Raw genomic sequence first — 26,797 nt, forward strand, 5'->3', positions numbered from 1 at the left:
GGACACTTTAGACAGTAAAATTTTGTGGATTTGCCTTAACATCACTGGTCAGACTAAAATCATTGACATGTGAATGTCTATGTGGGTATGTGACTGTCCTGCTAGCTCAGTTGGTAAAGAATCCACCTGCAATGCAGGAGACCATGGTTCGATTCCTGGGTTGGGAAGCTCCGATGGAGAAGGGATAGGCTACCCACTCCAGTATTCTTGGGCTCAACCTGGGCTCGATTCTTGGGTTAGGAAGATCCCGTGGAGAAGGGAAAGGCTACCCACTCCAGCATTCTGGCCTGGAGAATTCCATGGAGTGTATAGTCCATGGGGTCACAAAGAGTCAGACACGACTGAGCGACTTTCACTTTCACGTGGGTATAAATGTATAAAACATACATGAAATTGAGCTATATCTACATTGACTTCAACTCATAAACTGGAACTTTATTTTTGTATTTATGAAAATCTTAACACCTGCTTGCTTTGTTGTGATGAATAATTTTTATGCTATAATTGGAATATAATGGGGGGATTCTTGGGCCCTCTGAGTTTAGATAAAGTAATCATATTTGAAATAGTTACACGGTCTAAAACAATATTAGTACAAAATAATGGTAATCAAATTTAAAGATTCTGGGATTTTGCTTTACTTATAAAGCCCATCTTCCCCCTTATTAGTAAAAAGAACACTGAGTAACAAGGTTGGGGGACATGCCTAACTGTGTCTGCTCTGAGCTTCAGAATCTGTCCAGTCTCCCCCACTTCTACTGCAGCCTTCTTGAGGCACATCACCCTGCACCCAGACAAGAGCAATAGTATCTCAGTTGGTTTATTTGTGTCCACTCCAGCCCCTTCTAATCCACTCTGCATACAATGCGTCAGCTTGTTGTTCAGTTGCCAAGTCGTGTCCAACTCTTCAGGATCCTATGAACTGCAGCATGCCAGGCTTCCCTGTCCATCACCCTCTCCCGGAGTTTGCCCAAGTTCATGTCCACTGAATCGCTGATACCATCCAACCATCTCATCCTCTGTTGTCCCCTTCTCTTCTACCTTCAGTCTTTCCCAGCATCAGGGTCTTTTCCAGTGAAAAGTGTTGGATTGGCCTTTCTTAACTACAAAACAAATCAAGTCATTGCCTGCTTAAGACTATTCCTAATCTGTCCCAGGCTTCTTTCTCCTACCTCTAATCACACCATTATTCTCCTGCTCACTGTGCTGCAGCTTCACTGGCTTTCTTTCTTCAAATCCTCCAAATGCATCCCCACTTTAGGGTCTTAGCACTTACTGCCCTTGGCACCACCTCATTTGAACCTCAGCTGTCCCTTCTCTAAACTAGAGACTGATAATAATCCAGAACTTCATGCTTGCTCTAAGGATAATATTTAACACATTTAAAGCACAGGGTGGGGTATGGGGAGGGAAAGAAGAAGGAGGAGGAGAAGGAAGAGGAAGGGGCAGGAAGGTGGGGGAAGTAGAAGAGAAGAAAGGGAAGTTCTCTGCCTAGTCCTCTGCCTAGAACGCTCTGTTCCACAATCTTTGCACAGTTCCTTCCTTCTCTAACTCTTCAGAGGAGTCTTCCCTCCCCATACATGCCATCACCCTGTGTCCAATGCCCTGTTTTATTTTCTTTAAAGCACTCAACAATCTGATTTCATCTTTACATTTATCGGGTAACTAGCTTATACTATAGCATCTCTCCCCACAGAATGTAAGCTGAAGGAGTCCCTTGTCACTCAATGCATAACATGATGCCTACACAAAGAAGTCTTTCAATAACGTTGCTTGACTAAAAGAATGAATGAGTGAATGAATGCTGCTGCTGCTGCTAAGTCGCTTCAGTCGTGTCCGACTCTGTGCGACCCCATAGACAGCAGCCCACCAGGCTCCCCCGTCCCTGGGATTCTCCAGGCACGAACACTGGAGTGGGTTGCCATTTCCTTCTCCAGAATGAATGAATACCCAGCTTCAGAAATCACCTAAGATCTGGCTTCTGAGTACCGGAGTGTGTGTGTGCTGTGCGTGCTCAGTCATTCAGTCATATCTGACTCTTTGCAACCCCATGGACTATAGCCAGCCAGGCTCTACTGTCCATGGAATTTTCCAGACAAGATTACTGGAGGAGGTTGCCGTTCCTCCTCTAGGGGATCTTCCTGACTCAGGGATCAAACCCGTGTCTACTGTGTCTCCTGCATTTGCAGGTGGATTCTTTACCACCGTGCCACCTGGGAACCTCTAGCAAGTACTGAACTTTTTGGCACTTCAGTTTCCCTTATGAATAATTAGTAAGCTGAATTGATCATTAATGGCACTTCTTGTTTTACACTGGCCAAAAAGTTCATTTGAGTTTTTCTGTAACATCAATATTTCCATGGTTCATATTCAAATATTATTTCCACCTTCCCTTCCTGTTCTTCTCTCTTCTCCTCCTTCTTCACTTTTTTCTTTCCTGTCTCCCTCCCTCCATCCCTCCCTCCTGTCAGCAGCGGCCCTCCCTCGGATCCGTGAACAATTCTAAACCATTTGGAGATACTTTATGCATAAACACAGACGTCTCAAGGATGTATGGTCTCTACACAGTGAATTGTCTTCACAATTGTTGTAGTGTTTCATTTTCCTTGCCTAGCTAACCTCATCAAAACCACACCCTCTGCTGCCAAACCACGGCCCTATTCTGACTTTGGAAATAAAAATGGAATAGAAGGATCCCTGGCTTCTGAGGGGGGAAAATTGCTACACAAATTTTAACTAGTATGGTGCTTCTGGAGAAATCAGGGGGGAACTGACAGGATTGATTACAACTTTATAGATTTCCTAATATAATAAATTCCATGAGACTGATACCAAATTTTAGATACCACCAGAGACAATCCCTAAATTACTTTTTCTAGGCCATATCTAATTACAGTGACTATCCTTGTACATGCTTAACTTTTAACCACTTAGTTTACGATATGCTATTAATAGAAATATACACTAAAAACAATATAGTGATGATTAGAGAGTAATGTTATGTATTAAAACTTACATCATTCCTTATTTAAGATCCTATGAAACATGGTCTCAGGAAATGAAACGGAATTTCTTCCATGTCTAGAACAACTGAAGTCATTATCAACTGCAAAGACATTTTAATTTGCTTATAAAAGCATGTCTACAAACCAAGTTTTTAAAGTTTAAAACCACATGATGGCTTAGAATCACAGCATTTATGAACTGGAAGAACACTGTGACCTTCATTTAACACTTGAGGAAACTGAAACTCGGAGAGCTCAAACGACTAGACCAAGGTCACAGACCCCATTAGTGCTGGAGCTGGAACAAAACTTCTGGTCTCCTGGTTTCATGCTTTTCTCATCACCCCAAGTGGCAGTTTCTTGCAACTTTCAATCATATGTGCCCATTCATCACAGAACACGGTGGGTTGGAATATAAATTATCAGTCCATTAACTGAGAAGCCACTTGAGGAATTATAGTAGTCATGTTGCTGTTACAGTACTTCTTAATATTCACTTGACTTTATGTGTCTGGTACTTTAGAAAGTGCTACTTGTATTAAACTATTTAATCCCCAACTAGCCCTATGGGTGGGTGGGTATGGGAGGATAGTCACTTTTCTAAGCCTTTTACATCTAATAAATCATATAATCCTCAAAACTACCCTACAAAGTAGTATTATTCCTCCTATTTTGAGTCTTAAAGTGATAGAGTCATGCTCAAGTTCAAACATACCCTTAAACCAATACATATGCTACCTCTCTCTGCTCTACCACCTACTCATTAGTTTCTACTTTCCCATCACCAAATATTAGAATAACAAGTAGTTTAACTTGAGTTTCTTCTCCCTGCATTCACCTAGTTTCTCTGTATTAGCTGGCACTAGAGATATGGTGGGCTGCCGTCTATGGGGTCGCACAGAGTTGGACACAACTGAAGTGACTTAGCAGCAGCAGCAGCAGAGATATGGAAATGGCAACCCAGTCCAGTACTCTTGCCTGGAGAATCCCATGAACGGAGGAACCCGGTAGGCTACAGCCCATGCGGTCACAAAGAGTCGGACACGACCGAGAGACTTCACACACACAGAGATATTTAAAGACAGAGGAACCAGAAAGGACAGAAGACCATCTACAACCTGAATAAATTAGACAATGGATTTTATTATGTAATTAGCAACACTTCAACTTGAACAGGTATGGCTACAGCCCATGAAAGTAAGTTTTCTGCATATGGTGACCTAGTATAAAAACATAATCTGTGAATTACTAAGTGAGCTACATTTTTTCTGCAAGAAGGAGCAGAGACATGTTAGTGTTACATCAGTTAGTGGGGAAGTCTGTGGAAAGAACACATGGAGAGGTGAGAAATCCTAGAACAGTCTCGGTGGCTACAGTCGGGGCCTTAGAGGGTATCACTCCGTTTTTTTCAGGTTGCAGTAGTAGCTCTAGTCATTCAACAGCAGCAAAAGCTGTCCACCATTTTCATGACCTGGCTTCTCTGCTGGTCTCCCATCTCTCAACCTACTTACTACCAATTGACTTTTCCGTATTCACCTCTCCTAGCTCTTTCTCCTACCTCTCTCTGCTCTAGGTCCCTCTTATGTCTCTATTTACCACCTTCTTTTCTTTTTTTCCCTGTAGGGCTCTTAAACCCCATGACAAAGAGAGAATCTGAGCTGGGACATGAGCAGGTCTATTGGTGCATCAAGTAGACGGTATTTCCATTAGAGTGCTCACATCAAGTCATCTCAAAGTCTATGGAGGGCTGCCTTCCCACTCATCATACCCTCCCAGAGAAACATCTGTACGCCCACTGGCTGCTTCAAAGGTAACAGGATCATACAGAACAAAGCAAGCATGGACCTATATGTTTAAAAGGGATCTTTGAGCATGATGAGCAATTTGTATGCCTTGTCTGGTACAAATACAGATCCTCTTCCATGTACTGATTGCATTAATCAGGACAAGAGCTCTTGCTGAAAAAAAAAAAAAAATTATTAAACTTTTAAGGGCAGAAACCCAAAAAATAAAGGGTCATTGCTGAATATTCTCTCATTTTAGATTTCAGCTACAGCTCTATTTTTAGCTATGGTATACTCAGAATTGGATACCATAAATTCTTTTAATGCTCTTTATCTTCAACTCTCTTACCTTTTAAATCTATAGTAACTTTTAGCTGACTCAGGATATAAACCCAGAGGCTCTGATAATTCTGACATTTTTAAATGGCCAAACAATGGAGGTTTCTGAAGTTGTTTCACTGATGGTGTTGACCTATAAGAGGACAAAAATAGCAGTACCTTGCAATTGCAGATCATTTTGTATTTTTGAAGTGCTCCTCACTGAAATGCCACTCTTTTCTTACTCCTTTGTACTTTCCTAGGCGCTGACTTTGCCAAACCACAAAATGAAATCCTTCACATCACCATCCTCCCCTTGGTTTCCTGAATCCACTTGATTGCTCTTTTCTCCAATCTCACCAGGACTCCTTGCCTATCTTGCTCATGCATGACACATCTTGCATAATTAAAGTTTTACTTGCTTATCATGTAAGTTTCTTGAGGGCAGAGAAAATGAGCCATCTAAAACAGTATCTTGCATATAAAAGGTACGAAAAAAATAGAGGAGGGGAATGCATGGGGAAAGGCCTGATTTTGCCCACTTACAGATGAGGGAAAAAAAACATACCATTTGGGAACTGAGGAAGACATTGCACTGACTTGTGGTAGCCTTAAACCAAGGTGCAGAAGCAAAGAAAGAAACCTTTTAAAAGTACTAATAGAAGCATAAGAGACTGGCAAAGAGTAAAATGAGAAAGAAGAGGAAAGGATGAGAAGAGACAGAAAAGGAAGAGAAGAGGGCTGAGCTGAATGGATAAGCAGCAAAGAGGAGTTTTTGTTTGTCTGTTTGTTTTTAAGAGAGTGAGGTGGAAAGCCAGAAGAAAAAGGCAGAAAAGCATTTTTATAATCTCCTTAGGAAAATGTTTTACATTGACTGGAAGCGCTAATTTGGACTTTGGGAAGTAGGAAGAAAATGAGGAAGGCACCATCCTTTAGTCAAAGGTAAGAGAACTGAGAAAAGTGAATAGAGGACAAAGGGGAAGAAGAGAGGGAAGTGGTTGGTCCTTTTTTTAGTTATTAAAATCATTCCACACAAAATCCGTTTTTGAGAATTTTGCAAAATCAAAGGGAAAAAAGAAAACCACAACGAAAGGAACTTCAGCTCCTGTGATGCCTTGAGTCAGAAATTCTGTGCGGTCTGTATAACTGTAGGCAAAACTTCTAAAGCATATGTTTAAATTCTCTGTCAACAGATAAGAACTTCTCAGCCAGTTTAAACCAGAACTTTCAAATGACTGTCTAATCTAGCAAAGTCTTATGACCATTCTAGGTTTGACACCAGAATCTTGCCCATTATGCACAGTATCAGAGAAAAATCAGTTCTAATTTGATTTAACTTAGAAACTAAATATCTTCTGTTGGCTTTTAGGATACCTTTCTCATTCAGTTTTCCTCTCTCCACTCTGACTGCTGCTTTGAGTTTCCATGCCCAGTCCTCCAATTTTACTCTGTACCTCTCTTTTATAATATATCTTGGTTTATGGTAGACAAAGCTGATATAACAAACAGACTCAACTATGTCATCAGTCAGTCGTCAGGAACTATTTCCTCCTCATGTAACACATCCATTCATCCATCACATGCTCAGCTGTGTCTGACTATGTGATCCTATGAACTGCAGCCTGCAAGGCTCCTCTGTCCATGGGATTTTCCAAGCAAGAATACTGAAATGGGTTGCCATTTACTTCTCCAGGAGATCTTCCCAACACAGGGATTGAACCCACATTTCTAAGCCTGTGTACAGGTTGTCAGGGCAACTTTCCTCCACACATTTAGGGGGTTCTTCCACACATTTAGGGGGACTGGCTCCTCTCTATATACTGCTCTCCACAGCCATCCCTTCTACTTAGACGCCCTTGGCCAGACTTCAGACATATGACCATACCCCACAGCAAATTCAGTTCAGCTGTCTACCTGGACAAAGAAGCAAACAACAGGTTGGGGGGAGGGGGAGAAGCAGTCTCTGTCACAGTACCACCTACCACAGTTGCCATTTAACATTTATATGTACAATTACATCATTCATGTCTATTTCCTCCATCAGATTTTTAACCTCTGTTACAGCAGATAAACATTTTTGTTCACAACTGGGTCTCAACAAACTGCTAAATACATCTGTTGAATTAATCAGTAAATTCTTATTAATCTAGATCTCTAGCACATTAGCCCGGAGCACTATAACAGCCTCTTAACTGACCTCTCTGTTTCCCCTCTTGGCCCCCTCCATAGCAAAGCCTTTTGTAGTGATCTTCCAAAACTACACACGTGCTCCTACCATTTCCTCCACTTTAAAACGTCAACAGTCTTCCATTGCCCCCATATTTCCTTATATTGCCATGTAATTCCCTTCCTTCCTTCTCTCTTTCCACATTCCTTCCCATCACAGATGCACACACCCTCACTCACTCTCTCACACATACTCACTGTCTGCCTTTCCAGTCCAGTCACAAACACGGACACTTCTCCCCAACAAACACGGACACTTCTCCCCAACACACCGCGTGCCTCCCTGGCTAACTGCTCACTGCGCTCAAGTCTCAGCTTAGTTTATCATTTTATTGAGGATCTCCCTTAGCCCTCAGAATGGTGTTGGTTCCCTTATTCTGTGCTCCCATAGCTCTCTGCCTACTGTAGTGGGTATTTTATGCTTTGAAGTTATCAAGTGGCAACCCACTCCAGTACTTTTGCCTGGAAAATTCCGTGGATTGGAGGAACCTGGTAGGCTTCAGTCCATGGGGTTGCAAAGAGTTAGACACGACTGAGCGACTTCACTTTCTCCCCCAGCAGACTGCCCTGCCACATCTTACTCCCTGGGTGCTCCCAGCACTTAATACATTGCTGGACACAAAGTCTACATCCTGGAAATAGAGGATGGATGGATGACTTTTCAGAGAAGAGTTGTGAGACACTGCATTCAACTTTAAACAAAATCAGCTATCACTGCTGATCTCAGTTAAGAAATCTTCAGTGGTGGAAACTCTACAATTCCCAGGGAAATTTGTGCTAAAAGCAGAAGTGTTAATGTTCAAAAATGTTTTTCAAATTTCTTTCCATAATCTGAACCTCTTAATTACTGTCTAACTGCACAAGTTCCAAAGAGGTGCTTTACTTCTCTTTCATAACATTAACTTTTAAAACCCAAATGGCTTTAAACTTGCACTTTCTCATGATGCAAATGGCTAGCAAGTTGACCTTTCTCTTGATTTCAAGATAGAGTAGGACATGGGGTTACACAGAAACCTAACATTTACTTTACCTGTTTTCCCTGGGGCTCACGGAGCTCAACGGATCTCTAAATCTGTAAGATACAAGAGAACTTGATTTCCCCCAAGTCATGTTTGCTTGTGTGTGCTCAGTCTTGGAGCCTGGAGGGGTGGGGCTTGGAGATTTGACAAGGCTTGTCTCGGGTCCAGGCTCCCAGTGTAAACGAAACAGCCAAAATAACAAACTCCCAATTTAGGAATTTGCTATGGGCGCTGCTCAAGGACCATTCTTGGGTTCCTTGGAGTGTATTGGACTAACGTTTTTTAAAAAAGGGAGCAACTCCTATTCATATGTAAATATCAGTAGCCTATTGTCTCCTAGGGCTTCCCTGGTAGCTCAGAGGACGTCCCTTGTGGCAACGGAAGACTGTTGAAGTTTTAACGTGGAGGAAATGGTAGGATCTCATGTGCAATTTCAGAAGATCACTACAAAAGGCTTTGCTATGAGGGGGCAAAGAGGGGAGACAGAGAGGTCAGTAAAGAATCCGCCTGCAATACAGGAGGCGGAGGGTTCGATCGCTCAGTTGGGAAGATCCCCTGGAAAAGGGAATGGCTACCACTCCAGTATTCTTGCCTGGAGAATTCCATGGACAGAGGAGCCTAGTGGGCTACAGTCCATGGGATCGCAAAGAGTCGGACACAACTGAGTGACTGAACAACACCATCATGTAAGCAAGAACATAGATTTCTAAGGACAGGTTACTGCTGGAGGCAAAGAAATGAAGTTAATGAAGCAGTCATGGGGCAGGAAATTTTACAATTTCAATATAAGAGCAACAACTACTTGCAGAATGTGAAAAAAAAAGATCTTCCTATTTATCTGCCCAGTTACATCTGACATTCCTACAAAAAAAAAAAAAAAAAAAGAGGGAAAAAATAAGCGTAAACTTCTAAATTAATGCCTCTATTCTGAGAATTTTACTGATCTAAATTTCCTAAAATTTAGTTGAGTAAGTCTGTAAGCTGTTTTGATTTTTGCACAAAGGGAGAAGGAAAAGCACAGCACATGCTCTGACTTCGCGTCAACTTCCCTCTGTTTTATTTTCAGCCCAGTCACAAAACCACGGTCTTTGCTTGCCTCACTCTTTTGTTTTTCCAAAAGAGTATTCTCTTCTGTGTGAGGTTCTGATCCAAAATAATCAGTATTGGAAGTTGGGCTGTTTTTGCTTCATTTCTGTGGCCTGAGTCATTCTCTCCAAAACCAGGATGCCCTTAGGGAAGATACAGAGGAAATGATGTAATACTCTCTGGTCTCTTTCACGCTTTGGGGCGGAGCCTTAATGAATCTGTTTTCTAATTAGCCCGCAAGGAGCACAGTGGGGGGGGAAAAAAAATGAGTCTCTTCAGTGTCTCCCTTCTCACTAGAGGTGCACACACTATTTGCTCCTTTGGGGAACACACTTGCCAGAAACAGTGCATAAATCTTCTCCGCATCACTGTCAAGCAGCTGGAAGCAAAGGTATTTTGTTATGCCTACTTTACCAATTAACTTTTAAGTGTTTTGAGTTGTTAAGAGTTTAAGTTTTAAGTGTTTTGAGCTGGGATCAAAACCAGAAAGTGTCACCTCCAAGGTCAAGCACTGCCCCTAGGAGAGGGAACTGCAGTGAAGGGGGTTGGGGGGAGGGGAGGGGTAAATATCTCCCAATTCCTCCACTACATCCCCCAAGCAATCCCTGCCTATGCAAATGAAGGGAGCAAGAATCTATTAGAAAACCTGTTTAGAACAGACTTCCTATATTAACTTGATAACCGTTTGTTCAAGATGCTTTTGAACTGTGGTGTTGGAGAAGGCTGTTGAGAGTTCCCTTGGATTGCAAGGAGATTCAACCAGTCCATCCTAAAGGAAGTCAATCCTGACTACTCATTAGCAGGGCTGATGCTGAAGCTCCAATACTTTGGCCATCCGATGCAAAGGGCTGACTCATTAGAAAAGATTGAAAAAGATTGACAGCAGGAGGAGAAGTGGACGAGAGAGGATGAGATGGTTGGATGGCATCATCAACTCAATGGACTTGAGTTTGAGCACGCTCCAGGAGGTGGGGAAGGACAGGGGAGCCTGGGGTGCTGCAGTCCATGGGGTTGCAAAGAGTTGGACACAACTGAGTGACTGAACAACAACAACAAACTGTGTGTTCAATTTCTGGGCACTCTGGACACTGCACAGGAATATTCAGTCTCGAAGCCGTGTAGGTATATCCGTTGTTTTGTTGTTTGTGTTTCAGTTGCTAAATCATGTCTGACTCTCTGCGATGCTATGAATTGTAGCCCACCAGGCTACAGGCTACAGGCTACACTTTCCAGGGAAGAATACTAGAGTGAATCTTAAGAATCTGCCTGCAACGCAGGAGACCTGGGTTCGATCCCTGGGTTGGGAAGATCCCCTGGAGAAGGCCAGGGCAACCCATTCCAGTATTCTTGCCTGGAGAATCCCCACAGACAGGAGCCTAGTCCATGGGGTTGCAAAGAGTTGGACATGACTGAGCTACTAGCACAAGCACATAAGCTTCCTGACCCAGGGATTGAACCCATGTTTTCAGAATCTCCTACACTGGCAAGTGAATTCCTTACCACTGAGCCACCTGGGAAACTCCTGGACACTGTATCATTTCCTAATTATAACCTTGAGTCAATTTTGCTCTTTTTCTCTGATATTTGACTTCTTGGGCTATTTGCCTGGTAAAAACTAGCAATCAGCAAATTCATGTGCTTTAATTTGTTGTGGGGAGGATCTGGAAAGCTTGGACCTGTACCACCACTTCAGCTACTGGTAAGCCATAGCACTTGGGGTCATTCAAAGTATTTGCTCAAATTCCCTTCTCTCTGAGCCCCAGGACTTGCGATCATTTTAACATGTGGCTCACCCTGTGGAAATGCTTTGTTCAATACGTCTGTCTCCTCAACCAGACCTCAGCTTCTTAATTCATTCTGATAACCCCAGCTTTAGAGGAAGCTCATGAATTGGCTGCTGGAACTAAACTAAGGAAAAGGAGAAGCAGGCGAGGGGTGAGGAGAATTTGAGGCTGGGGAGTGAGGTAGGGGAAAAATGCCTGAGGGAAAGAAGGGCAGAGTTCACACTGGCATCCCAGATGTCCTTGAGACTGCGAATGTCTGTTTTCAAGAAGGATCCAAAATCTGAAAGGGAAGCAACACACTAAAGAGTTAACGGAAAGACTGCGAGGAAACTGAATCTGGCTCATAAAGTCAACGGGTGTACCTCAACCAGTGAAATTGCTGGTCTGGTGTTTTAAAAGACCTATTCCTGGCTCCACCCTGGCCTAGGAACACAGAACTCTTGGGGGTGGGACCTCGGAGATTTTTTAACAAGCACCCAGGGTACTAGAGTTTGAAAAGCATTGATGTGGTCTTTCTCGAAAGCGTTTCACCCCACTCCATCCGACCCAGGTCCAATTTGTGTGAAGTCTTTTTGTTGAAGACCTAGCGTGGAGACATCAGGAGACTTCAGCATGTAAACTATGATGTCCTTTCATTCACTCTGTCCAGCGTCATTCCCCCCAACACACACTCACACACAACAGACATGCAAGGGTTCCATGTGCACACACCTCTGCAGGACCAGTGCCTGGGGTCACGTGCCTAGTCCCTTGAAAGGCCCCCTGTCTAGGACAGCCCTAATTGACAGTCTGAAAATTAGGCAGGGAGCAAACACAGATATTTACGGCAAAAACCCTTTGGACAAAAATTCCTTGTACTGCAGACCTTTGACTTCTGACTCTAGATAAAACTAAAAGAATATCTGCAAGAGGAAAATGAAAAGGTTAATTCTCTTTTCTAAAACTCACTACAGATTTGGTAACAGATGAACTTGCATTTTGCCTTCATTTTTTCCAAAGTGATTCATTCATCTTGGTTCCTGAACACCTGCTTAAAAACAGGGCTTTCTTCTCTCTGTCCTTAGGGTGTGCCAACCAGGTTTGAAACCATGAGGTAGGTCTAACACCAGGGGAGGGTTCGTGGAGGGGAGGAAAGTCTGATTTGATCTACATAATGTATTCATTGTTTAAAATCATACATTGCACCGAAAGCTTTGGTGAGTCTTGTGGTGTGAAACCGGGAACTTGGAGCAAGCTCTTGAAGCCAGAGTTTCCAGGCCCAAGGTGAATGTTGACATTACCGAGGCTGGAATCCCTGTTAATACCTAGGTTTTCCTTCCATGAAGACGGCATTAAGTTTGGGGTTTTCTTTCCCTCCAAGTTTTTCAGAGCAACCTGCAATAAAATGGAAGGTGCTCCCAGCAGAATTTATTTCCAATGACAACTGGCCCAGTGTTTCCCGAATTTACTCATTGGTCCAACTGCCTATCACTGTCCCCACTTCCCTTCTTCTGGGGCGCTTCTGTCTCTTTTTCTCAGCTCCTTGTCAGTTAATTCACATTTCCTGATTTGGCAAACACCACCACCACCCCACCTCCTTTTTCTTGGGTAAAACTTCCTGAGTTGACATTAAAGAGAACTGTTACCTCACCCAAGAGCTTTAGCAGGAAAATGGCATTTAGGTTTAATTACCTAAAGCCTCACAGTAGTTACCACTTTATAAAATTCAAGTGACTTTTTTCCAAGCTCCCCGTTTTCCAAAACTGTCTGGCTGGCGACCTCCGGGAAGGTGGGATGCTGCCCGGCCCCGGCCTAGGCACGAAGTTGGCAAGGAGGCTAGGGTGAAGGCCCTTCCAGTGCTCACCCTGAAACCCTGGAAGCAGCAAGGACTGCCGACCTCCAAGGCCATTCTGGGATCCAAGAGAAGGAGGGCATACATGGTAAGACCAGGGAAGAACAACTCCCTGGACTGTTTTAACTCAAAGATGGTGGCTCAGACAGTAAAGAATCTGCCTGCAATGCAGGAGACCCAGGTTCGATCCCTGAGTCAGGAAGATCCCCTGGAGAAGGGAATGGCAACGCACTCCAGTATTCTTTCCTGAAGAATCCCGTGGACAGAGGAGCCTGGTGGGCTACAGTCCATGGGGTCGTAAAGAGTCAGACATGACTAAGCAAAGATGCGCACCCAGGGGGAGGGAGGGGGGATATGTGTACATATAGTTGACTCACGCAATTGTACAGCAGAAACTAACACAACATTGTAAAGCAATTGTACTCCAATTTTAAAAAAAGGTGCACACCCTCCTTTGGAAAAGCCTAGAAGACCTGGGCCAGGGAGCTAGTCACACTGCTGTCTCACCAGCTTTCAGGGAGCAGTGGGGAAATGGCTGTTGTTGTCATATGAGGTGACCACAGCTTTCCCTAGGGCCCCTTGCAGCCACTCTCCCAGAGCTTGGGACTCCAAATGTTCTTCCTTCTTCTTTTTTTTCCCTCATTTATTTATTATTTATTTTTGGCCACGAGGCATGTGGGATCTCAGTTCCCCAGCCAGGGATAGAACTCACATCCCCTGAATTGGAAGGGAAGATTCTTAACCACTGGACCACCAGGGAAGTCTCTCTTCCCTCTTCTTGAAAGCTGTAGAACCATCAAGACATCTTTCTGGGAATCTGTTCAGGACCATGTTTGCTTCTCCTGGTGGCATCTGTGTCATCTCTGGTTTGGGGCAGAAGAGTTTAATTTTGATCCACTCCCCTATGGCTGTGAGTCTTGGTTCAGTGGTGGCTTTTCCCAACTACAGATGTAGTCCCCACCCTGACAGGGACCATGCTACCCTTTTCTCTGCTTTGCTTTCCTCAGTCGTGCTTGTCACCACCTAACATGCTTTGTCCAGGCATCCCACTTTAGTTTTCTCCTATCTTCTGCCACCTGCTTCACTCTCTCACACATTCCCACTCTTAGCCTCTGGGACAGAAACCCCAGGGTGCAATAATTTGGGCTACTTTGTTCACCACTCCACCCCTGGCACCTAGAACAGTGCCTGGTATATCACAGGAGGTGCTCAGTAAGTATGTACTGAAGAGTGAATGGATTTGAGGAATTTCTGGAACCAGAAAGAAGATATGGGAAGGTATAATTTTGGATCAGGGAGAATCTAGAATACCCAGGCAGGTGGGCAAGGATGAGAAGGCATAGAGGAAGATAGCATTTAAGTGATGGAGAGCTGCCTACTTTGTCCCTGAATGCTTATAGTGACTACTAGTGATTAGATGTCCCTGTTGATAAGACATAAATGATCAAGTAAGTGTAGGCACAGAAAGTTTCCATGCTGACTTTATAGGTGCTCTTTCCCCTGCGCTGCTGTTGGTTCCCTGACACCTGTTCTAGACAAAGGCTGGTAATTAGACAAAGACTGGTAATCCTAATTCAGTAAAGTGCACTGTGACTGGATTCAAATCCCACCTCAGTAGCTTTAGGCAAGGCTCTGAATCTCTGTAGGTACCTGTTTCCCAATAAAGAAAATAAAATGGTGGGACCTGGCATTTTATAATTCTGCTTACACCTCCCAACTTCATGACTTGCTGTGTGGTTAGGTAACATGTCAAGTTGGTGGCCTGAAGAAAAACCACCGGGGCAGGAGGTGTCTTGACAAGTCACAGTTGTCACCGCTTCCCCAAACCATATCATTTTCATGGCCCAAGAGAGAGATTAAAAGTGACATGCTAATTTTGAAGCTGCAGTGAATTTAAAGTGCCTTCTTTTCCTAAGTGACTAAAGCCAAGCTTTGGAAATTAGAGCATGCTAGATGAGCTCTGGGGCTTCCCAGGTGGCTCAGTGGTATAAAAAATTTGTCTGCCAAGCAGGAGAGGTGGGTTCAGTTCCTGGGTTGGAAGATCCCCTGGAGAAGAAAATGGCAACCCACTCCACTATTCTTGCCTGGGAAATCCCATGGACAGAGAAGTCTGGCAGGCTACAGTCCATGGGGTCATGAAGAGTCAGACTCGATTTAGCAACTAAAAAACAAGAGAGATGAGCTCTGGGGGCTGAGGGATCTTCCATGGTCGAGGCACGCTGGATGTGAGGGTGGCTGCTACGTGTTCTGGTGAATCCACAGAAGTCTATTAACATGCAATCTATGAAAAATCTAAAGTGGCCTCAGGCTCTAGGCTTGTACTTGCTTTGCTGTTAACCCACTGGAATGCTGTCTCTGTCAATTACTTTTCCATTTTCCTGGGTTTGCTGGTTAAATGCTGTATATGAAACCCTTTGAATCATTTAAACGGGAGAGAAAAGTATAAACAAGTCCTTGCTTCACCAAGACATCAGACATACAACAATGGTTTTGATTGTGTGATCTTTAATCGAGCACACACTGTGTTAAGAAAAAGCTTTAAACAGGCAAACTTCAAGTGTTAGGCTTAGTGTCCCTTTATCTTTGGAGACGGCTATTTAGCAAAGACATCTTTCTGTGCCCCTTGCGGCAAGGGCAGATTCAAATATCTTCCTTCTTCAACCTGTAGAATCGCTTTCGAAATTATTCTGTTTCTTTTGGCTAGATGGTATTCTGTATCTTGGCTGAAACAGATCATTGGGCCACATGATTCTAAGTGAAAAAAGACAAACTTGTGAAAATTGGGCTCTGACCCCCCTCTGTAACATTAGCACTCATGAACAAATCCAATGTTGATGGAATTCCTTAGTTAATGATTTAGGAATCTCCACTCCACCCCCTGTACCACCGGACAGTAGCCTCTCTCCTCTCTTGGGCTTGGAACTAGTCTACAAACCTGAGGGCCTGGGTTTTCCAGTGCGTGGTCCTTGTGGGTTACCCCTGAGAGCTGTGTGAGTGCCAGCCTGGCCAAGCTGTAGGGGCCCAAGACAACAGGGGCAGCGCTACAGAAAAGCTCATCTGTGAGGGACATGATGTGATGGGCACAACAGCCCTACAGAAGCAGAGGGTGGTGGTTCATCTCCTGCAGGATTTAAAACTACCCAGAATGGCAGTGATAGAGGAAAAGACGGTATATGTCAGCCGAAGGGAGAGACTTGGCTTGTATGTGTGGGCTCACATTTTTCCCTGAGAGAAATGTTCTCCTGACCCTCTCTAGTCCCAAAAGCCCAGAGGAAGGATTTTGCTGGCAGGATTAGGGTTTTTAAATGTATTACTTTTCCCCATAGGCTTCTGTCATGCTATTAAAAATTGGACTCAGCATCCATGTCATCTTTACAAGTTATTTGTACGTGATATCTTCATGTTCTTTTTCCTACTTGCTGCCTATTTCCTATATGTGTGCTTATTTCATATATATATATACACATATACATATATATATCTTGTTTTCCAAGCTAGCATCTTTGCTGAATATTTCTTGAGCACCTACTATGTTTTAAGCAGTGCATATAGTATTGTGATGGAGAATGCCAAGGTTTTGACATTCTAATTAGGACCTCTTCAGTGATTTTTCCCCTTTATCTTCTCTTTGCTTCCCTTGGTTTTCTAGTTAATTTATTATGTGTGCTTCACATTCACCTTCAATTTTCATCTAAAAATAAGGTGCTAAAATATAATTTTCCAAATGATAAAACCCCGACAAAAACAAAATGAATAGGTGCTAAAGACTTTAACTTGTTAAATTATAAGGGAAAACCAGAAAATATGTTAAAACCAGTTCAAAGAAAATCTGCAGAACAAATATATATGTAGGCAATCTAGAATGCCAAGACGAATTTACAAATAGATACAAAATTTCCTGGCACACAGTAGGTGCTCAATAAATATTAACTATTTGTGATGAATATCTGTCCTACCTGGTAGTTCTTAATAAATATCACTAAATTAAGCCCGACTGAACAGAAAGATGGGTGGGACGAAGGGGGATGGTGGTCTGAGCCTAGCAGTAAACAGAGGGGCCACTTAGAGAAGACACATCCTGCACAACAGGCTATTCTGCAAAAAATATTTGAAATGTTTATCTCAATTCCTGGAGTCGCTTAGACTTGCTTTTAATTCAGGATGCTTCTAAGACCAGACTAGACAAGTGGTGATGAATTTCAGTAAAAACCTCCTAAGAAGATTGCAGGTGTTTGCATGCCACACTTGAACTTCTCATTTTCAGGTAGAGAGGTGAAGAGGTTCTGGGGAGTGGAGCTGAAAGTGTCTTTTAAGGACTAGAATCATAAAGGGCTGTTTTGCTCCTAGGGATGGAAGGTAGAAGAGAAAAATCAGCACCATTGGGTGGCCGGGAGAGTGCCATTCCTGCCCTGGCTGTACTATGAACAGTGGCAACTGTCGAGACCAGCCCACCCTCTGTGTCTCAGATAACTGGGTGGACCATACTTTTTAAACTGCTCTGTGAAAGTGCTTTTGCAGTTTCAAACTGCAAACTGCAAACATTTTATTCAAATTTCATTTTTCACTGTTTAAATTGATTATTAAAAGCAAATGGTTTGATTAATGCCAGACAAGGCATTTTCCAGAGGCCCAGTTCACTGCTTCACCTTCACTCTAGTTAGGCGACTGTGGTCAGAGTGGCCCCAACTTGGAGCAGTCTCCCTGGGGAGTCCTGCTCTGCACTAGCTGTCATACAAGAATGGGATGGGGAAGGAGAGGGAATGTAAAATGCATGTGAGGAGTTCCTGTTCTCAGTATTTTCAATGCTCTACAAACAGCTGCAGCTGCTGCTGCTAAGTGGATTCAGTCGTGTCCGACTCTGTGCGACCCTATAGATGGCAGCCCACCAGGCTCCCCCGTCCCTGGGATTCTCCAGGCAAGAACACTGGAGCGGGTTGCCATTTCCTTCTCCAATGCATGAAAGTGAAAAGTGAAAGTGAAGTCGTTCAGTTGTGTCTGACTCTTAGCGACCCCATGGACTGCAGCCTACCAGGCTCCTCCGTCCATGGGATTTTCCAGGCAAGAGTACTGGAGTGGGATGCCATTGCCTTCTCCAGCTCTACAAACAGCTCTTTCCCATTAATGATGTGAATTAAATGAACTGACAGGTGCATCTTTCTAATGTGAATCTTCCTAAAGGAGGGCAGTAGAATAAGTTAATTTAGAAAGTGAACTGGAAAATTAAAAAAAAAAAAGCACATGGCTTTAAATAATGAAAAGTTCTAGATAATGGTAATGGTTGTACAACATAAGCCCCTGAATTGTACACTTAAAAATTAAAATGGCAAATTTTATGTTATATATATTTCATTACAATTAAAGAAATTTTAAAGCAAATGTACACTCAGATTAAAGTTATATACTAAGTTTTCATAAATTATAGACTTTCCATATGTTATCTGTTAAATGAAGTTTCTTCTCCTGTCTTTATTTGGAGAACATCATGAGATCAAAAGGTAACTGTTTATAAAAACTGTTGCCATTTGCAACTACATTTATATCCAAATCAGAATTTTTTTTATATATTTATTAACTAAACCTAAATGCAGAAACACATTGGATGATGAGACTGTAACAGTTTTCCTTTAGGTCCTATTTCTGTGTTAAACAAAACCAGCTTCTTGGAAATGGTATTGTAAGGAGGAGTTTTAATTTTAACATGCAAAAACAGTTTATGTTAAAAAGGTCATTTTAGTCTGTCATATTTTAGGATACTGTTGAGAGTCCCATTGCTTAAAAAATGTTTTTTGGAACCACTCTACTACATCATCTTTAAAATTCTGATTTATTGTTATAATTATAAAATATTTAGTGTTTGAAAAACATTTATATTCTGTGGGTTGCTTTTAGCAGCCAATGAAAAAATAATATAAGGTATATATTTATCTTCAGAATAGGCAAATCCAAAAGATGGAAATATCCAGTAACTCTATTCCCATCTTCAACCAGTTACATGTAAATGTGTGTGTACTTAGTCATATCTGACTCTTTTTGAACCCATGAAGCCCTCCAGGCCTCTGTCCATGGGATTCTCCATGGCAAGAACACTGGAATGAGTAGCCACTCCCTTCTCCAGGGAATCTTCCCCACCAAGGCATTCACCCCAGGTCTCCTGCATTGCCAGTGGATTCTTTACCAGCTGAGTCATCAGGGAAGCCCTACATGTAAATAGTAGACACTAGTCTTCTGGCTCAGATGGTAAACAATCTACCTGCAATATGGGAGACCTGGGTTCGATCCCTGGGTTGGGAAGATTCCCTGGAGGAAGGCATGGCAACCCACTCCAGTATTCTTGCCTAAAGAATTCCCAGGAACAGAGGAGCCTGGAGGGCTACAGTCAGTGGGGTTGCAAAGAGTCAGACACAACTGAGTAACTAAGCACAGCACACAGACTTCTAATTTCTTAATGTCTGAACAAGAGTTATGCTAATTTAACCTTTTTTGGTCTTGGTCTTAGAAAGTTATTTCTTAAAATCCTTTTGTTCTAATTTAATCTTCCTTTTCTGAGTTACTGAGCTCTTTGAAAGAAAGTGGTTCATCCTTTCCAAATTATTTAGATCCAAGAGGACCATCCCCACCCCCAATTTTCATGCAAACATGATGTGTATGTGTTTATCTAGGGAGAAGGTCATAGTTTTATCAAATTCTCAAGGGATTTATGAGAAGTAAATAATTCCCTTCATTCTTAATCCTCCTTTTCTTTTTGCCAATGTAAATCTTGCCTATGAATCATCTAAAGAGGAATTCTGCTATGGACAGCAGGATCAGGACACCAAGAGAAAGAAATCCTTGAAAAAAAACATGTCCATGTCCCATGTGTTTCTTTCTTTCGGGATAAATTGCCAATATTGTGCTAAAATCCCAGGGTACTATGAGATAGAACTTGAATTTTAATTTACAGTTTTGAATTAAATATGAAAACATAAACCAAAATCATCTGAGAAAACTAAATAAATATATAAACTGGTGCAAGAGTGAGAAAGGGAGACTTGAATAATACATTTCATATTCAAATAAGCATCCAAGAAATTTAAATGATAACATATTAAATTTGTTTGATCTATTCCTTAATAGTTTGATATTATAATAGAAGAAAATATTTAGCTGAGACCAGGAAAATATTGCCCCTTTGTTTTTCAAGTGTAGACTCTGAGTTTTAAAATAAAGATATCTTTTGGGATTTTCTAAAGCAAGAGGGGTCAGAAGCTATTGATTTCCTCTTCTTTCCTGATGAATGCACATAAACAAACTTTTAAAGATAGTGATTTTTTTGTGGTTTGCTAAGATTTCCAGAAGATTCAAGTTAGAGGTAAATGATATTGTGCAGGTCACCTAACCCCTAAGTCTTCTTTGTCTCATAATACCCAAATTAATCAATATATCCAAATTACAAGATTAAATATGGTAATGATTATTACCATAGCATAGCAATGATTATTACTGTATGCTGCTGCTGCTGCTGCTAAGTCACTTCAGTCGTGTCCGATATTACTGTATGGTAACGATTATTACCAAAACAACTCTCAAACTGGAAAGTTCTTTTTAATAATACTTACTTTACTGTGATATGTTATGCTACTTACAAATCCCCAAATGAGAAACAAGTGTTGAAGAGAAAAAAGATTACAACACACAGGATAACTGACTCCATACTTATTCATCAGGACATACTATAATGTATTTCCTTAACAGTCACGTTGTCTGTTTGTGAAGGTTGTCTTCTGTTTACTAACCCCTTACTGTAACTAAGATTCTTCAGCCACCAATTTCACACTGAGTGGAAATAAATTTTGGTCTTGCAATTGAGTAAAAACTATTTTGTTAGAAACTGGCATTACCAAGTTGAGAGTACCACAAAGCATTATATCCGGTTTATATCAAATCATTTTTTTTGTTTTATTTGGGATGGGAACAGAGTGTCCTTCATCCCTAGAACAAGTTAAGCTTAAATATTTCTTCAAATATGTATCTCAGTGACCAGACTCTAGCAAGACATTTCTGCATAGTATCCCCACCCCAAGATAACTGCTGTTTTGTTTTTTTGCCTTGCCACAAGACTCGCTGGATCTTAGTTCCCTGACCAGGGATAGAACCCATGCCCCCTGTAGTAGAAACATGGAGTCCTAACTACTGAGCTGCCAGGGAATTTCCCCTAGACAACTGTTCTAAACTTGCACACCTCCACCACTGCTATGGTGGTGCTTTAGTTCCTGGTGAAGTGAAGTGAAGTCCCTCAGTCGTGTCTGACTCTCTGTGACCCCATGGACTGTAGCCTACCAGGCTCCTCTGTCCATGGGATTTTCCAGGCAAGACTACTGCAATGGGTTGCCATTTCCTTCTCCAACAGATCTTCCCGACTCAGGGATTGAACCCATGTGACTCAAGGAAGCCCCATCTATGTAAGTAGCTGTAGTAAAAGCCCCAAAATCATTTCAGAGAGTTTGCTTCAAGATCTCTCTGCCTTGAAATTTTAGCAAATAATTACAGCCTTGTTCTTTCCACAGTCTGCAAGGAGAGAATGTGAGAGACAGGAGACGGATATGATTTGGTGCCAAAGAAAAGCACTGTTATCTATAGTACATGTATTAAATACTGTATGTAGTAGTGGCTCCAAGAGTCCTGACTGCCATCAACTCTGAATCCCTCACTAAACCCCATTGTAAAAATAGCATTTTACCTAATGCAAATCCCAGGAAAATCCCAAGCACCATCTTCCAGCCAAATTGCTGCCTCCTTAATCCTCTCGTACATAGAAATTCTAGAACCATCTCTGTCTGAATATAAAATACTATGTGTATACCCAGAGCCTAGAGTAGCCTCTGCTGTTAAAGAGTAGTTTGTTGAATCCATGAATACAATTACCCACTGACAGTCCATTTTAGAATTTATTCTATGTAAGCTGGTGTAGCCACTATGGAAAACAGTATGGAGGTTCCTCAAAAAACTAAAAATAGAGTTGCCATATGAGCCAGCAATCCCATTCCTGGGTATATATCTGGACAAAACTACAATTCAAAAAAATACATGCACTCTCATTTGCGTAGTTGCACTATTCACAATAGCCAAAACATGGAAGCCACCAAAATGTCCACTGACAGATGAATGAATATAGAAGATATGGTACACATATACAACGGCATACTATTCAGTTATAAAAGAGAATGAAATAATGCCATTTGCAGCAATGTGGATGGACCTAGAGATTGTTTTATTAAGTGAAATTAGTCAGAAAGAGAAAGATAAATACCATGTGAGAGGACTTAAATGTGGAATCCAAAATAGTACACAATTGAACCTATCTACAAAAGAGAAACAGATGCAGCAGAACAGACTTGTCGTTGGCAAGGAGAGTCACGGGAAGGTGGGGGAAGGATAGATTAGGAGTTTGGCATTAGCAGAAGCAAACTATTATACATAGAATGGAAAAGCAAGGTCCTACTGTGTAGCACAGGAAACTACATTCAGTATCCTGGGATAAACTATAATGAAAAAGAATGTATACATATACATAACTGATTTACTTTGCTACAGAGCAGAAACTAACACAACATTATAAATCAACTATATTTCAATTTTTTTAAAAACAGAGTTTATTATAAAAAAATTTTTTAAATATGTTTTTTCATCTTAGCATTTTAATTTCACAGACTGACTTTAGACATCACTGTGGGAATGTGATTATAGAGCATATGCTGTGGGCTCTTAACTAAACATTATTTTTCTGTCTCACACGTGATCTCTCTGTCTTCCAATATCCCATAATTCACTGTTCTGGCTGTGCTCAGAACACACTGTTCCTACCAAATTGTAAGGACCGTAAGTGCTGGAATTTGGACTTAATCTTCTTTGATTCTGTACAGTATCTTACAAACAGCAAGTGTTCACACTGACATTTCTTCAGTTTTCAATTTCCTTCTCTAGGGAGCACTCTTTCTTTTGCAAAATGATGTTGTGCACTAAAAACTACTAGTTGGCGTGTTTTTCACTTTTCTTTTTGGCCACACAGTGTGGCATGTGGAACTTCCCTGGCTAGGGATGATGAACCTGCTCCCTCTGGAGTGGAACGCGGAGTCTTAACCACTGGACCATCAGGGAAGCCCTAGTTGGCATGTTTTCAGGTGAAAAAAGCAAAGGAAAGATAGCATGGTATAGTAGGGGGAAATGAGTATCAATTTTGAACCATTCCATTCTTCTTAGATCTCTGCTCAAAAATAGACATTTTTTAGATTACTAAGAAAAGAAAGGAAAAGATGACATAAAATGGAAGAAGACTAGAGAAGGGTCTAGTCCTAATTTTGCCATTCATTTAAATATCCTTGAATATCTCATTTTGCCTCTCTGCTTCACAGTTTTCTCTCTGCAAAATGAAAAATCTGCACCACATGGCTCTGAGGTGATTTCCAATACAATGATTCTAAAATATTGGGCCACTAGAATTTCCTTGAAGAACATCGGGGAAGAGTAAGGTCTGCTACTGGTCCTCAGCAGTGTTTTCCAGGAGGATGGATAGGTAACTGTGGACATTTTATTGGTTATCTATTGCTATATAACAAATTACCCACAAACTTAGGGACTTGGGCTTCCCTGGTGGCTCAGCTGGTAAAGAATTTGCCTGCAATGCAGGAGACCTACGTTTGATTCCTGCGTTGGGAAGACCCCTGGGGAAGGGAACAGCTACCCACTCCAGTATTCCGGCCTGGAGAATTCTATGGACTAGTCCATGGGGTCGCAAAGAGTCAGACAAAACTGAGTGACTTTCACTTTCACTTAGGGACTTGAAGCAAGAATACATATTTATTCTCCCACTGAGTTTCTGAGGGCCAGGAACCCAAGAGTAGCTTAGCTGTGTGGTCCTGAATTAGAATCGCTCAGGAGTTTGTAGTTAAATTGTTTGAGGGTACAGTCTTCTGAAAGCTTAACTGGGGCTGAAGGCTCTATTTCCAAGAGGGCACACTCACAGGACTCTTGACAAGAGACTTAATGCGCTCATCACATGGACCTCTCTGTCGGGGTGCTTGAGCGTCCTCGGGACTTGGCAGTTGGCTTCACTCGTAAATGAGCAATCTAAGCATGAGAGCAAGGACGAAGCCACAATGCTTTTAATGACTTGATCTCACAAATCACACTGTCATGTCTGCCACACTCTATCTGCTAGAAACAAGTTACTAAATACAGCACATGATCTTAGGGGAGAGAAATGAGACTTGACCTCTTAAAAGGAGGAGTATCAACAAACTTGTGAATTTATTTATGAATTTGTGAATTTATTTTAAAACTCACACAAATATCATGTGCTGGTTAAAGCAGAGTGGGTCAGCACACAAGACACAGTAGGGAAGTTTCAACAATGAACATTTCTAGAGGGACTCACTGTTTTGAAAGCATCTCCCCACCATGTTTTCTCATGTGGATGTCACAACAACCTAGGGGACTAACAATATAAATATCCCCATTTAGCAATGAGGAAATGAAGGCTAGGTGACTTTTATAAGGTTACTTAGCAAGTGAGTTGTATAGCTGGGAATTGAAATCAAGTTTTGGGACTTTTCTCTTGGTCCAGTGGTTATGATGCCGCACTCCCAATGCAGGGGGCATGGGTTCGACTCCTGGTCAGGGAACTAAGATCCCACATGCTGCATGACCTGAAAAACAAACAAACAAACAAACAAACAACAAAAACCCACCAGGTTTTATGACACAAAACACAAGGATCTTTTCACTCCCCTTTAAAAGGGAAAATTGACAAAAAGCCTTTTGCAAAGACAAGTCACTAGCAAGTTTGACTGTTCCTTACTGCCTACTAATTTTTTTACCCATTTTATTAATTCCAATATCTATTGTCAACTTAAATACTTTTAAAATTACTTGAGGCAGTTTATAAATATTTAGACACCAAGCAGGAGAAGTAAATAGCTCTAGGTACCAGAGTTGACCACATTACACTTGGCAATAAGTTTGGTTCACATTTTTCTGGCAGCAAAGGTGAAAAGAGAAACATAATAGGCGACTGGGGTTTCACTTTGACAGGAGCAAGCACACAAGTTATCCCTGCCTGAAACTAAATTCAAGAAGGAATTTATCACATGGATCTGTGCAGAGAAAAGGCCACTTGACACTGTGGTCAGTATCTCAGTATCTTCAATTGTGTTTGTATAGAAAATACTCTCATTTCAACACTGTGTATATACATAGTGGACCTACCTCAGTTTTAACTTGGTGAATATATTTGAGCAAGAGGCTAAGGAAAATATGGCTCAGGCACATTGCCCTCTAATTCCTTTATGAAATTAAGAACGGAACCTGGAGAATACACATAAATAGATGGTTGCTCTGTCTGCTGGACTGTGCAAAGTGCCAGGAATTATAAGTGAGAGTGCTTGAATGACCTGCTAAATCTTATTTCTTTGCCTTGACATCCTCTGCCAGGCACCTATAATACAAATGTTCTATACTGTCAATTATACTAGGGGCTTTAGCTATAAGGAATAAGGAACGCTAACATAAAGTTACAGAAAAAGGTAAAATAAGGAAGTTGGATTACATGAATTCTTTGGGGGCCAAAATGCAAAATGGCAATAAATTTGGTTCACATTTTTCTGTGACTTTAAGGGTGAGATACCAATATGCATTCTTGTCCCCACAGAGGAGCCAGCCCACTTTGGCCTGGGTGTGAGAAGCAATGTTGCCAAAAGCCTAGGCCAATTTTTTCCCGCAAAAGGAATTTCAAGTATATCCAAGCTCCTGTGTGAGTGACTGACTGAAACCAAAGCTTTATACTGCATGACACAGGATTCTGGAATAGATAACTTTAGCCTGAAAAAAAGTTCAGGCAGGTGCAAGCAGCTGTCCAGTCCTGCCATGAAAGAACTCAAGTTTAGCTTCAGTAAATAATGTGCTTTCTGCCAGGATTTCGCCAGTGAGCTGAAAACTACACCGTAATAGTCACTCTAAAGTAAACAACTTAGTATACTTTTATTTAGATATTATAATACTTATAAATGTTTCTATTTACTAGTGGGAATCCTTCTTCCAGAATAGAATGTGAATGAAATACATAAAAATTAATAGACTTTATCTAAACCAGTTGGTTCCTTCCAGGAAGTAGATAAAAAAGTAAATAATCCTTCGTTTTAAAATAAAAAGCATTCTCTCTGAACACTGTTTACAAGCCCTGAGCAAATCAATGTTTACTTATAAGATTTTGCTGTCTTTTTATTATGTATATTTCTATAATATTTTGCTGAGAAGTGTTGCAAAGAGAAAAAATTAATGTACATGGAAAGAGTACGGAGAAATGAGTGTTACTCTTTTTGTGATGATTCAGAGTCCAGAAAAGGAGGCAATCAGAATAGAGAAGCTATCTGTCAGAATGTCTAGTAAATTTAGATGCTTTTCTGGTCCATTAGTTAACATCTTCATTACCGTTAACAATGCAGATTGCATTGCTTTTCCAATTCAACTGGACATTGTTCAGCATAATCCCTTTTTTACATCAAATAGAATTGTTAAGTATTAATTTTCATGGCACATAGAAAACTTCAAAAGTTGGAAAACTACTGGAAGATACTATTACAAAGTTGTCATTTAGAGTCAAAGAATAGGCTTCACAATTGTACAAACTTCAGGGCAAGGGGGAAAATTAAGAACGTCAATTGTGGTGGAGGAAATCTATTAGGGGATTGTATGAACTGAATTAATATTTACC

The 26,797-nt window shown here is 41.5% G+C and overlaps 1 protein-coding gene and 1 long non-coding RNA gene across 6 annotated transcripts in view; one reads left to right on the forward strand and one right to left on the reverse strand.

Moving 5' to 3' along the window:
• The window catches only part of RBPJ (recombination signal binding protein for immunoglobulin kappa J region), a 241,823-nt gene that overhangs the window by 77,877 nt on the left and 137,149 nt on the right, over positions 1-26,797 (forward strand). The gene's annotated exons all lie outside the window — the stretch shown is intronic.
• Positions 15,635-26,797, reverse strand: part of LOC138988221 (uncharacterized) — a 34,232-nt gene continuing 23,069 nt past the window's right edge. For 4 of the 5 annotated variants that reach the window (XR_011464500.1, XR_011464503.1, XR_011464502.1 and 1 more), the window contains one exon: positions 22,747-24,734. This is a non-coding gene — a long non-coding RNA (uncharacterized lncRNA). Of the gene's footprint in view, positions 15,805-22,746; positions 24,735-26,797 lie in introns of those variants that run through there. The other variant, XR_011464501.1, reaches the window with a different exon arrangement.

This window comes from Bos mutus, chromosome 6 (genome assembly GCF_027580195.1).
Source record: "Bos mutus isolate GX-2022 chromosome 6, NWIPB_WYAK_1.1, whole genome shotgun sequence".
Taxonomy (NCBI): Eukaryota; Metazoa; Chordata; class Mammalia; order Artiodactyla; family Bovidae; genus Bos; species Bos mutus.